The sequence below is a fragment of the Callorhinus ursinus genome, unplaced genomic scaffold (assembly GCF_003265705.2).
Source record: "Callorhinus ursinus isolate GAN/ISIS: 27379988/994484 unplaced genomic scaffold, GSC_fseal_2.0 scaffold7, whole genome shotgun sequence".
In the NCBI taxonomy this organism is placed as follows: Eukaryota; Metazoa; Chordata; class Mammalia; order Carnivora; family Otariidae; genus Callorhinus; species Callorhinus ursinus.
In genome coordinates this window covers 48930919-48944433 of record NW_027397069.1, presented here as the reverse complement: position 1 = coordinate 48944433, position 13515 = coordinate 48930919, and the positions used below count along the sequence as shown (strand labels likewise).

The following is a 13515-nucleotide window of genomic DNA, read 5'->3' as shown; positions in this document are numbered from 1 at the left end:
GGAGACGGTTATTTGAAAAGGTCAACAAAATTGACAAACCTCTAGCAAGACTCACTAAAAAAAGGGGGGGGCAGGATCCAAATAAAATTACTAATAGGAGAAATAACAACACCACAGAAATACAAACAATTATAACAGAATATTATGAAAACCTCTATGCCAACAAATTGGACAAAAGGACAAATTCCTAGAAACATATAACCTATCAAAACTAAAGCAAGAAAAAATAGAAAATTTGAACAGACCAATCACTAGTAATGAAACTGAATCAATAATCAAAAAACCCCCAAAAAACAAAAGTCCAGGACCAGAGAAAGCTTCACAGGCTAATTCTATCAAACACTTAAAGAAGAGTTAATACCTTTTCTCCTCAAACTATTCCAAAAAACATATAAGGGAAAGGAAAACTTCCAAATTCATTCTATGAAGCCAGTATCATCCTGATTCCAAAACCAGAGAAAGCCACCACAATAAAAAAAAAAAAAAATTTTAAAGAGAGAGAGAGAACTACAGGCCAATATCTCTCATGAATATAGATGCAAAAATCCTCGACAAAATAATAGCAAACCAAATACAAAAATAAATTTAAAAAATCATTCACCACGATCAAGTGGGATTTATTCCCTCCATGCAAGGGTGGTTCAATATTCACCAAACAATCAACATGATACCTCACATCAATTAAAAAAAAAAAGGATAAAAACCATAAGATCATTTCAACAGATGCTGAACAAGCATTTGACAAAGTACAACAATGATTCATGATAAAAACCCTCTGCAAAGTAGGTCTAGAGAAAACATATCTCAACATAATAAAGTCCTTTTATGAAAAATCCACTTAACATCATACTCAATGGGGAAAAACTTAGAGCTTCTCCCCTAAGATCAGGAACAAGACAAGGATGTCCACTCTCATCACTATTATTCAACATAGTAGTGGAAGTCCTAGACATAGCAATGAGACAAGAAGTAAAATGCATCCAAATTGGTAAGGAAGATATAAAACTCTATTTGCAGATGACATGATACTATATATAGAAAACCTTAAAGACTCCCTCCCAAAACTACTAGAATTGATAAATGAATTCAGTACAGTCACAGGATACAAGATCAGTGTTCAGAAATCTGTTGATTTCTTGTACACTAATAATGAAACAGAAGTGAAATTAAGAAAACAACCCCATATACAACTGCACCAAAAAGAATAAAAAAAGTATCTAGGAATAAACTTAACCAAAGAGGTGAAAGACCTGTACTCTGAAAACTATAAAACACTGAAGAAATTCAAGATGATGCAAAGAAATGGAAACACATTCCATGCTCATGGGCTGGAAGAACAAATATTGTTAAAATGTCCATACCACCTAAAGCAATCTACAGATTTAATGTAATCCCTATCAAAATACCAACAACATTTTTCACAAAACTAGAACAAACAATCCTAAAATTTATATGAAATCACAGAAGACCCCAAATAGCTCAAACAATCTTGAAAAAGAAAAACAAAGCTGGATGTATCACAATTCCAGATTTCAGGTTGTACTACAAAGCTGTAGTAATCAAAACAGTATGGTACAGGCACAAAAACAGGCACACAGATCAACGGAACAGAATAGAAAGTCCACAAATAAGCCTATCTTTAGGAGGAAAGGAAATGCAATGGGAGAAAGACAACCTTTTCAACAAACGGTGCTGGGAGAACTGGACAGCCCCATGCAAAAGAATGAACCTGGACCCCTAGCTTACATCATACACCATTAAAATCCATTTACAATCCATTCAAAATGGATTAAGGATCTAAATGTGAGACCTGAAACTATAAAAATCCTAGAAGAGAGCCCAGGCAGTTTCTCCAACATCAGCTATAGCAACTTCTTTCTAGAAAGATCTCCTGAGGCAAAGGAAATAAAAGCAACAATAAACCACTGGAACTAAAAATAAGAAGCTTTTGCACAGCAAAGAAAACAATCAAGAAAACAATCAAGAAAAGACAACCTACTTAATGGAAGAAGATATTTGCAAATGACATCTCTGATAAAGCGTTAGTATCTAAAATGTATAAAGAACTGATACAACTCAATACCCAAAAAGAAATAATCCAATTAAAAAATGGGCAGAAGACATGAGCAGACATTTTTCCAGGGAGATATCCAGATGGCCAACAGCTATGAAAAGATGTTCAACATCACTGATCATCAGGGAAATGAAATGCAAATCAAATCTACACTGAGCTATCACCTCACACCTGTCAGAATAGCTAAAATCAAAAACAAGACTAAAACAAATAACCAGATAAATAAAAAAAAGAAACAAGTACTGGTAAAGATGTAGAGAAAAAGGAATCCTCTAGCACTGTTGGTGGAAACGCAAATTGGGCAGCCGTTGTGGAAAACAGTATGGAGGGTCCTCAAAAAAATTAAAAACAGAATTGCCCTATGTTCCAGGAATCACATTACCTGTATTTACCCCCAAAATACAAAGAAACACTTCAAAAGGATACATGCACCCCTATGTTTACAGCAATATTATTTACAATATCCAAATATGGAAGCAGCCCAAGTGTCCATCAATTGATGAATGGATAAAAAAAATGGTGTGTGTGTATATATACACAATGGAATATTATTCAGCCATGAAATAGAATGAAATCATTCCAGTTGCAACAACATGAATAGAGCTAGAAAGTATAATGCTAAGTGAAATAATCCAGTCAGAGAAAGACAAATACCATATTCTCTCACTCATATGTGGAATTTAAGAAACAAAACAAATGAGCAAGGGAAGAAAGAGAGAGAGAGAGAGAGAGAGAGAGAGAGGCAAACTACAAACAGACTCTTAACTATTGAGAGCAAACTGATTATTACCAGAGGGAAGTTTGGGGGGTGGAGAGGTGGGGGAAATAGGGGATGGGATTAAAGATTTCACTTACCATGGTGAGAAATAAAATAAAACGAAAAAAATATAATAAAATGTATTGACTGAACAAAAAGGGGTAAAAACATGGAGAATACAGAAAGGTATCTAAAGAATTATACGGAATTTGGTGAGAAGTCTCACATACCTATAATTGGAGTTTCAGAGGGAGAAAATAGAGCAAAAGTAACAATATAAATAAATAATGACCCTGAATGTTCAAAATTGAAAAATAATTACCATGAATGTTCATCAAAACAGACAAAAAGACAAGTATTATGCCACAAATTTGAAGGGATTTGGGACAGGTCTTCCCAAAATGTGCCACTTTGGCATGCATATTATTTTAAGCTAAAGGCAACTGAGATCCTGTGGGCTCAAGAGAAACTTCTGCTTCTCCCTTAACTACATAGAAGAATCTAAAGTGAAGGCTCTTTCCAGAATAAGCGTTATCACAAAGATAAATTTTTATCTGAGTGACCCATCTATAAGGCAGGACAAACAGCTAATTGCCAAACATCTGCTCTTCTTTTTATCACCTGTGAATTACATTCCTTTCCTCTCAAGTCCCAGACCCCTACTCCCTTCTCCTTAGGTTCAGAATGACATATATACCTCAGTTCGCCTGACTCTCTTTGGAATTCCCATGTTTGTGTGGATTCCCCATAGGTATGCTATTAAATTTGATTTTCTCTTTGTTTATATGTCTCATGTCAATTTGATTCTTAGTCCAGCTAGAAGGACATTGAGGGGACAGAATTCTTGATCCCCAACACATTCAAGAAGTTCTATTAACCACAGAAAGATGAAGGAAGCCATACCTGGATATACCACACTAAAACTTCTGAAACTAAAATCAAAGAGGAAATTATAAAAGCAGAAAGAGAAATTTTCCTTATTAAAAAAAAAGATAAAGACATTTTTAATCAAACAAAATTGAGAGAATTCATCACAGCAGATTCACTCTACAGGAAATATTGAAGTGTTCTTAGGCTCAATGAAGCAAAGAGATGCTAAAAGTAACAACGACTAGTGTAAGTAATAAAAACTAGTGAATATATGGGTAAATGTAAAAGAATATAGATTCTATGAAATAATATCTTCTAGGATTTCAAATTTATATAGAATCAAAATATATAACAACAATTATCATATAAGTTAGTAGAGAGGCTAAGGGGCTTTAAAGTATGTTAAGTCCTTATACTACCTGAGGAGGGGTAAAGGCATTAATTTCTTTTACTTTTTAATGTCATACAATCACTAAAAGAACAGTAGAATATGTAAATATTATGGAAAATTTGAATTATCAGAAATAATTCAAAGGCATCAATAAAAGTTAGAAAAAGAAATAGCAGGTGAGAAAATAGCTTTCATTGAGACACACCAGTAAATACAGTACATCTATACTAAATAATTACAACACAAAAATTTGTAGAATGAATATCAAACCCAGCCATATACTGCTTATAAAAAGCAGTTATCAACTATAAGACCATTTAAATATTGAAAGTAAAGAATAAAAAAGACAGACCATTTGAATGCTAAGCAAAGAAAGCTGCTATAGCTTTGCTGCACATCAGACAGGTAAGCATTGAGGTGAGAAGCGTCACTGGAAACAAACAAGGATGTTTCTAAGATCAAATGGTCAATTCACCAGGACAATATACAATCCTAAAAATTTATGTACCTAATCTATATTTGTAGGCAAATTATATATAAAGCAAAAATGACAGAAATAAAAGGACATGTAGAAAATTCACAGTCATAGGGGTGCCTGGCTGGCTCAGTTGGTAGAGCATGCAACTCTTGATCACAAGAGTTGTGAGTTCAATCAAGCCCCATGGTGGGTGTAGAGATTACTTAAAAATAAAAATAAAAAAATCTTTAAGAAAGATTCACAGTCATAATGAGAGATTGCAAAATACCTTTCTCAATAACTGAAGAACAAGCAGACAATAAATCAGTAAGGGCAGAGATATAAACAAGAGGATTACAAAATTTGGCCCAATTGACATATTTAGAACATTGCACATAACAATTTCAAAATGCACATGGTCTTCAAGTACACACATATTATTTCCCAAAACTAACGATCTGCTGGGCCATAGAAAGGGTCTCAAAAATGTCAAAGAAATAAAACTGTACAGACTATATTGCCAGACCACTGTGAAACTAATCTAGAAATGATTAACAAAAAATAACTGGAAAATATGTTTGGGAATTAGAAAATCCAATTCTAAATAGCCCATTGATCAAAAAAGAAATTACAATGGAAATTAGAAAATATTTTGAACTAAATGGTATTGGAAACATATAAAAGTTTGTGGATTGCAGTTAAAGCTTTGTGTAGAGTGAAATTTGTCACTTAATAGTAAAGAAAGACTGAAAATCAATGTATCTGAGCAAACACTCAAGAAGTTATTAAAAAAAGGCAAATGAAGGAAAGTAATAAAAGCAGGTAAATTATTGAAATAAACATACAAAGGAGAAACAAAGACAAAAGTTAGTTCTTTCAGTAGACTAATAGCATAGAACAGGAGTAGGAAAACCTTTTCTGTAAAGGGCCAGACGATTCTTTTCTCAGTCTTTGCAAGCCTTATGATCTCTGTTCATCTTTTTATCTGGCATTGTGGTGGGAAAGCAGCCATAGATAATAAGTGAATAGGTATGGTTGTGTCACAATAAAACAATGTACAAAATAGGCACACAGTTAGATTTGGCCCAAAGCTGTAGTTGGCCAGCCTGTTAAAGATGAGCCCAGGGCAAGACATGTATGGTGTGTGTGTGTGTGTGTGTGTGTGTGAAACACAAACAAAAATTAGAAATTATAAAGGAGACCTCATTATAAGTCCTACATTAGAAAAATTATAAGTCATAATAGCTTACTATGAATAACTTTAGGCTAATTAATTTAAAATTTTAGATGATATAGACCCTAAGGGAAGCTCAACTTACTAAAACCAAATAGAACTACAAATAGTTCCTTATCCATTAAAGGAATAAATCCATAATCAACTGCCTTCCCTCAATGAAAATCCTAGATCCAAAAGAATTCACCAGTCACTTCCATCAAATATTTAAGGAATAAATTCTGACAATTTCTGTAGAGCATTAAAAGGGAATACTTTCCAACTCATTTTATGAGGAAAGCATAACACTGAAACCAAAAGTTGTCAAGGATATTACCATAAAGGAAAATTAGAGGTCTATCTCTCACATTAAATAAAAGCAAAAAACTTTCACAAAATTTTAGCAAATCAAATCTAGCAATATAGAGAAAGGATAACACACCATGAACAATTTAATTTTAAGACAGATAATAATGTTTTAACACTCAAAAACCAATGCATTAATAAAGTATAAAATAACCAATTTGAATAAAAACAGCCTTGCTCCCAGGTGCATGATCAGCAGCTCATCTATTTCCAGGTGACGTGCTCATGGCTTAAGGAACTATTGGTCATTTAAAGAACTTACAGCTTTGATTAACAAGCTCATCATGAGAGCCCACAGGGGAAAGGGTTTTAATGAAAATGGGTCCTCTTTCCCATAGTCAAAGCTGGATCTGTCAGGCACACCTGAAATGTGCTCAAAGCCAAATCATTTACTCTATCCTTCTAGATTGCTGTTCCTGACATTTCCCATTGCTGTATGTTTTTTCAGTCTTTCGTCCCTCTTAGAATCTCCACATCTTGGGACTTGCTTAGCGAAATGGATATGAACATTATTAGACAGTAATTTTGCTTTCCATCCAGTATGCTAGCTCTTACTGGAGAGCTGTGGTCAGCGGATATTTGGATATGAGTATCCTATGCTTATCTTTATGGGTACTGAAAATTTGTGGAAGAAACTGGCTGTGCAGAATGTTATAGAAGCTCTCCATATTCTTCTATTAAAATCAGTATATTTTTACAGTATTCTTTCTCCATTATTTTTTGTACACTTAATATTTTAATACATTAAGGGTGCTGATTTTGTTTTAAAAGTTTAAAAACTTTTGCACTCAAGTACAAAACATATATTAAAGGTAGAGGAAAAATGTACCTTGAATTTGTACCTTCCTTCTCCCACCAAAGCTGTAAACAATTGACATATTTTGTCTTAAAACACTTGGTTCAATATATGCTTGTTTTCAAACCTCATCAAACTTTCTCTTTCGATTTAAAATGCTGTTGAATATGTCACTTTTGAAGACAGAGTGTACTCCGAACTAGGATATGGTGGGTCAAGCATCCTAAGTGTACCATAAATTTTCTAATGTTACACCTAAGACACGAGATGTGGACTCACTAAAAAACAAAAATATATATGTAGGACTTAATGTACTCTTGTTTTGTCAAGCCATTTACTAGTTTGCAAGGTCATGTTACTCTAACTCTGGAAAGTGATGTAATCTGGTAACAGCGTATTAGTTCATTTGCATAATTTTTAGAAATCAGTGTACTGACAGCTTCCAGAAAAGACAGTCACGGCTACCACGGAAGAAGTACTCGCCTTGTAAGCTGAAGTCGCCCGGCGCTTGAGGAGGAACTGAACTCCCTGAGACAGAGGCTCCCGTAAGGTCTCTTAAAAGAACCGCAGCCTGAGCGGGAGGCCGAACCAACGCCGGAGGCGGAACCAACGCCGAAGCCATTTGCTTCGGGTGTCGCAGCAGCCCCGGAAGGCCTTCCTTCACACTGAGACTGAGCTAGGCCCCCAGCTAGCCCTGCCTGCACTGGGCATGCGCGGATGTTCATGCAGGCGACCGCCGCCTGGTGGTGGGCAGCGGTGAGCTGGGCCACCCGCTGCTTCAGGCCCTGGCAACTTGGCGTGGGCCGCCTTGGCCTGGCCGACTACCAGTTGATAGTGGGGAGCAACCGGGCCCGCCAAGGGCTGCGTTACGTCGGCCTGGAGTGCGTGCGCCGTGCGCGGGCCCTGACACCATTGCAGCCGCAGACCTACTCCATCTCTAGCACCAGCGGACAGAGTGCTCCCTTGCCGGCTGGTTAATAACACACAGGTGCCGACCAGAGCCGGCCTCCCACGTTGGCCAGTGCCGGGCACTTCCAGGTCTAAATCATAGCCAACCAGCTGGTCTGGCTGTCTCTGCGTCTCTCCTGACTTCTCCAGCGGAGACAGTGACCAACTGCATGGATGATGCGGTCTTCTGTGTCGTAACTTGGGGGCTGGGCTGCCTGCAGACGCCGGAAGTGCTGAAGATCACTGCTGTGTGGGCCCTCACAGTGGCGGTCTGACAGATGCCTTCAGAGGCATTTCCGCAGTATTCAGCTACAGAAACACAGACCCAAGTGGACAGCTTTCGAGGAATGGCCCAATGTGACTAATCTGAAGGACCAGACAGCCTTCTGTGGCTCCTGAACCACCGACAAGTGTCCTCCCTGCAGTTGCTGAGCTCGGAGGAGCAGGCTTCCGCACCGACAGTAAGGGACTTCGGGATTCTGGGCACCCCACCTGTTGCTGGATGTCAGGCCTCAAGTGGAGGTGGCCATCTGTTGTTTACTTCATGCCCTACCCAGCCCTTTGAAACTCTTGGAATGTTGGAATGGAGGGATGCAGAAAAGCTAGAAACTCCTGGAAGACGTAATCCAGGAAGGGAAGTGGTGGTTCTCCCCATTTATGTGATTTGTAAACTGGGTGATGACTTCCCCCAAAAACATAAACATCCTGTAATCTTTTCTTTCTTTCTTCTTCTTTTTTTTTTTTTAATGTCCTGCGATCCTTTTTAATAGCAACCCAAGAGTTGGCCTCTAACAGTTTAGGATGTTGTGAGGGCCTCATGGACTGGGTGGCTGAAATGAACGAAACATCTGTAGTACTGAGGTGGCTAGTGTAGTCTGACCTGAGAAAGATGTGAATTACCTCGTATTATTTCATATTATTTCAAATATTATATTTATTTTCCCTTACGAACTGCTGATATTCAAGTTAGCTTCAGGGTCCACCTTGTGTTGTACACATATAACATTTTCTAAACTACATATAACATTTTCTATGGTTTGGCTTGCTTTAGAATCTTAAAAGTCCAAGTTCCAAGTTCCAGCCCCGTCACCCCCTTTAATTTACCTTTTCCATTTTGGTATCATATATTCCAGCATTTTAGAGCAGTGTAAAATGTAGATGTTTTTATGTTGTTTACTTACTAAACATTTTCATGAAATGGCCAGTAGTCTGCCAAGAATGCAATATGTACAAAAAATTAGAAGTAGATATTTGGTATGTCATTATACATCAACGGCAAATTAAAGAACAAATGCTTTTCCTTTGTCAGAAAGGGGTACTCTCCAGCTGATTATTGTAAGAAGGCAGAAACCACGGATGTAAATGTAAAATCTCTGTGTATCTAGTAACAAACTGTTGTGTGTTGTGGGATGGGGGTGGGTTAAAACTACCATAGGCCAGACAAAACCACTGCAGGCCACATTTTCCCTGTAGGTCACCAGTTTGCAACCTCTGGTGCAGACTCTTATTATAAAAGGCTAGCAGTTTAACAGTCAACTTCAAAATTAGGATATCATCATATACTGTAACTTGTTGCAGTTCTTTAAACAGGTATGCTTAAAGTATGGTACACCCTTCTCACTTATAAAGATGTTAACAGACTTCGTTACTGTTTTTCCCAAGGTATTATGGAAATAAATATCTGAGACCTGGAGGGGAGAACAAAACAAAACAAAACAAGACAAAATGTGATCATCTCAACAGATGCAGAAATTTAACATTCTTTCCTGGGGGGAAAAAAAACACATGACCCTTTGGTCAACAAAGAATAGAAGAGAATATCCTTTATCTATAAAGGACTATCTATCCAAACCAACAGTTATTATCACAGTTAATGGTTACTTTTTTAAAGATTTGGCTTTGAGATTTGAAATGAATCAAAGATGCTTGGTATTACCACTTAAATTCATATTTTAATACACGTTCTAGCCAGTACAATGAAGCCAGGAAAAGAAATACGTGAGTTTTAGAAAGGAAGAAATAAAACAAACTTTTTCTCACATTTTTTTCTTTGTTTTTTTTTTCAGAAGGCAAGATTATATGTGTAGAAAGTTCAAAGTACAAATGCATTCTATTAAAAATTAAAATCACTTTTATAAGGTGCAGTCTTTGTGGCAAGTATGCCAATTGTGATAGTTAACTTTACCTGTCAACTTGACCGGGCTAAGGGATGTCAAAATAGCTTGTAAAACATTATTTCTGGGTGTGTCTGTGAAGGTGTTTCCAGAAGAGATTAGCATTTGAATCAGATTGCTTAAGGATCTCCTTTACCAATAAGGGCAGGCATCATTCAATCCTTTGAAGGCCTGAATCAAAAAAAGTGGAGGAAAGGCAGATTTGCTCTCTCTGAACTGAGACATCCATGTTCTCCTACCCTTAGACATCAATGCTTCTGGTTTTCCAGTTTTTGTGTTCTACACTGGGACTTACACCTTTGGCCCCCCTATTCTCAGGCTTTCAGATTCAGACTGGTTGCAACACCCATTTTCTTTGTTCTCCAGCTTGCAGGCAGCAGATGAAAGGACTTCTTGGCCTCCATTAACAGCATGAGCAAACTCCTAAAATTTATCTCCTCATATGTATCTATATATATATTCTATTGGTTCTGTTTCTTTGAAGAACTCTGACTAATAGACCAATTAATACTTCTTTACACCAGCCCCACCCCCAGAAAAAGGAAAATAAAATTTAAAAGGGATTCCACTTGCAATAACGTCCAAAAGCATAAAATATCTATGAAAAGAATGTAACAAAAGATAAGCAAGACCTCTACATAGAAAACTATGAAATTATTACTGAAGGGAAACTGAGGAATATCTAAATAAATGGAGAGATATATACCACGTACAGATACTAAGAGACTCAATATTGTCAAGATGTGAATTTCCCTAAACTGATTTAGTAATTCCGTGCAATCTAAAACAAAATCCCAACCATTCTTATTGTATAAATTGACAAGGTGATTCTAAATATTATGTGGAAATACAAAAGATCAAAAATCAATCTTAACCAGCAAAAATATTAAAGTGCCTACTCTACTCGATATTGAATATTAAATACTAAGAGAGTGTGATATTGGAGCTAGGATAAGCAAACCAATGAAATAGAAGAGGGAGTCTAGAGATGACCTACATATATAAGTATACTTGATCTGTGGTGCTATTCATTTCTATTCTGTTAGCAAAGAGTTTGTTTTTTCATTGAAAAAGTGTTGAATTTTCACATCTGTTGAGATAATCATATTTTTCTTTTCTTCTTGAATATGGTAAAATAAGTTGACATGAACTTTTGTAGGTTTGTACCTTTCTTTACTATTCTAAGAATCTTGTCTAAGATCATGTAGATGTTATCCAATGTTCTAGAATCTTTATGTTATCTTTTTAACACTTAGATCTATGATCCATTGGGAATTGATTTGTGGGGGGTGGGTTGGGAGAGGTGTGAGTAAGAGTCAAGTTTTATTTTCTATATATACATCCTACTTCCCCAGCACCATTTAACTCACTACTAAGCTAACTGAACAGACTTCATGGCCACACATAACAAAAAAATATAGACTTTACAAAATTAGTTCAGAAGTCAGGGAACATATACACAAGCAACATCAATAACAAGTAGCAGGGGCACCTGGATGGCACAGTCAGTTAAGCATCCAACTCTTGGTTTCAGCTCAGGTCATGATCTCAGGGTCCTGAGATCAAGCCCCACATTGGGCTCCACAATCAGTGGGGAGTCTGCTTGAGGATTATCTCTCCCTTTCTCTCTGCCCCTCTCCCCTCTAAAAGAAATAAATCTTAATAAGTAATAAATAGCAACAAGACCAAACTAAATCTCAAGTAGGAGGGAAAAATTGATTTTCAGAGTTGCCACATCATTTTATTTAAAACATCAAATTTTCAACAAATAATTATGAGATATGCACAGAAATAAGGAAGCATGACCCATAAACAGGGAAAAAAGAGAGCGATAAGAAGTGTCCCTGAGGAAGCCCAGATGTTGCACTTAATTAGAATAAAAAACAACTTTACAATTAGGTATTTTAAATGTGTCCAAAGAACTAAAGGAAACCATGTCTAAAGAATTAGAGGAAAGAATGAGGATGATGTCTCACCAAATAGAGAATATCAGTAAGGACAAAAATTACAAAAAGAACAAAATTCTAGAGTTGAAAAACAGAAAAACTAAAATGAGATTTCAGTACGGGGCTCAACAGCTGATTTGAATAGGCAGAGTAAGAATCAGCACACTTGAAGATAAGTCAATGAAGATTATCCAGTGTGAGTAATAGAAAGAAAAAAGAATAGAAAAAAAATGAATAGGGGGCACCTGGGTGGCTCAGATGGTTGAGTGTCTGCCTTCAGCTCAGGTCATGATCTCCAGGTCCTGGAATCGAGCCCCATGTCGGGCTCCCAGCTCAGCAGGGAGTCTGCATCTCCCTCTCCCTCTGTCTCTCCCCCTGATTGTGCTCTTTCTGTCTCTCTCTCAAGTGAATAAATAAAATCTTTTTAAAAAGAAATGAATAGAGACTTAGAGAAATGTGGGCCATATCAAGCACATCAATATATGCATAATAGGAGACCCAAAAGCAGAAGGGTCTATGTTCATAAGAGAGATTGGTCTGTAATTTTCTTGTAATGTCTTTGTCTAGTTTTGGCCTTAAGGTAATTAAGAAGTATTCCCTCTGCTTCTATCCCCTGACAGAGATTATAGAGAATTAGTATGATGCTTCCTTAAATGTTTGGTAGAATTTACCAGTGAACTCATCTTGGCCTGGTGCTTTCTATTTTGAAAGGTTAATTATTGATTCAATTTTTTAAATAGATATAGGCCTATTCAGATTGTCTATTTCTTCTTGTGTAAGTTTTAGCAGATTATGTCTTTCAAGGAATTGGTCCATTTCATCTAGGCTATAAATTTGTGAACACAGAGTTGTTCACACTATTCCCTTATTATCCTTTTAATTTCCATGATATCTGTAGTCATATCCTCTATTTCATTTTTTATATTAGTCATTTGTGCCCCATCTCTTTTTTTCTTAGCAAGAGCTTATGGATTTTATTGTTCTTTTCAAAGAACCAGCTTTAGGTGTCCTTGATTTTCTCTATTGATTTCCTGTTTTTAATTTCAATAATTTCTACTCTAATGCTTATTTCTTTTCTTCTGCTTGCTATGGATTTAATTCTCTCCTCATTTTCTGGTTTCCTCAGGTGGAATGTTAGATGATTGATTTTAGATCTTTCTTCTCTTCCAACATATGCATTCAAAACCAGACAAGGACATTACAAGAAAAAAAAAATTACAGGTCAATATTCCTGATGAAGATAGATGCTAGAAGTCCTCAGCAAAATACTAGCAAACCAAATTCAACAAAACATCATATATAGTGTGATCGAGTGGGATTTATTTCAGGGGTATAAAGATGATTCAACATCCATAAATCAATCTGTGTGATACATTAACAAAATGAAGGATAAAAATCATATGATCATCTCAATAGATGCAGAAGCATTTGACAAAATTCAACATCTATTCATGATAAAAACTTAGATATAGAACGAATGTAGCTCAACATAACAAAAGTCATATATGATAAGCCCACAGTTA

General features: G+C 36.4%; 1 protein-coding gene, 1 long non-coding RNA gene and 1 pseudogene across 3 annotated transcripts in view; 2 read left to right on the top strand and 1 right to left on the bottom strand.

Annotated features, from left to right (window-relative positions):
* Positions 1 to 7017, bottom strand: part of LOC112826697 (uncharacterized) — a 30363-nt gene extending 23346 nt beyond the window's left edge. Inside the window, exon 1 of one of the 2 annotated variants that reach the window (XR_012378793.1) lies at positions 6958 to 7017. This is a non-coding gene — a long non-coding RNA (uncharacterized lncRNA). Of the gene's footprint in view, positions 1 to 5462; positions 5522 to 6957 lie in introns of those variants that run through there. The other variant, XR_012378794.1, reaches the window with a different exon arrangement.
* Positions 1 to 13515, top strand: part of EPSTI1 (epithelial stromal interaction 1) — a 289769-nt gene that overhangs the window by 15361 nt on the left and 260893 nt on the right. The gene's annotated exons all lie outside the window — the stretch shown is intronic.
* On the top strand, positions 7648 to 8588 carry LOC141373087 (adenylyltransferase and sulfurtransferase MOCS3-like; annotated as a pseudogene).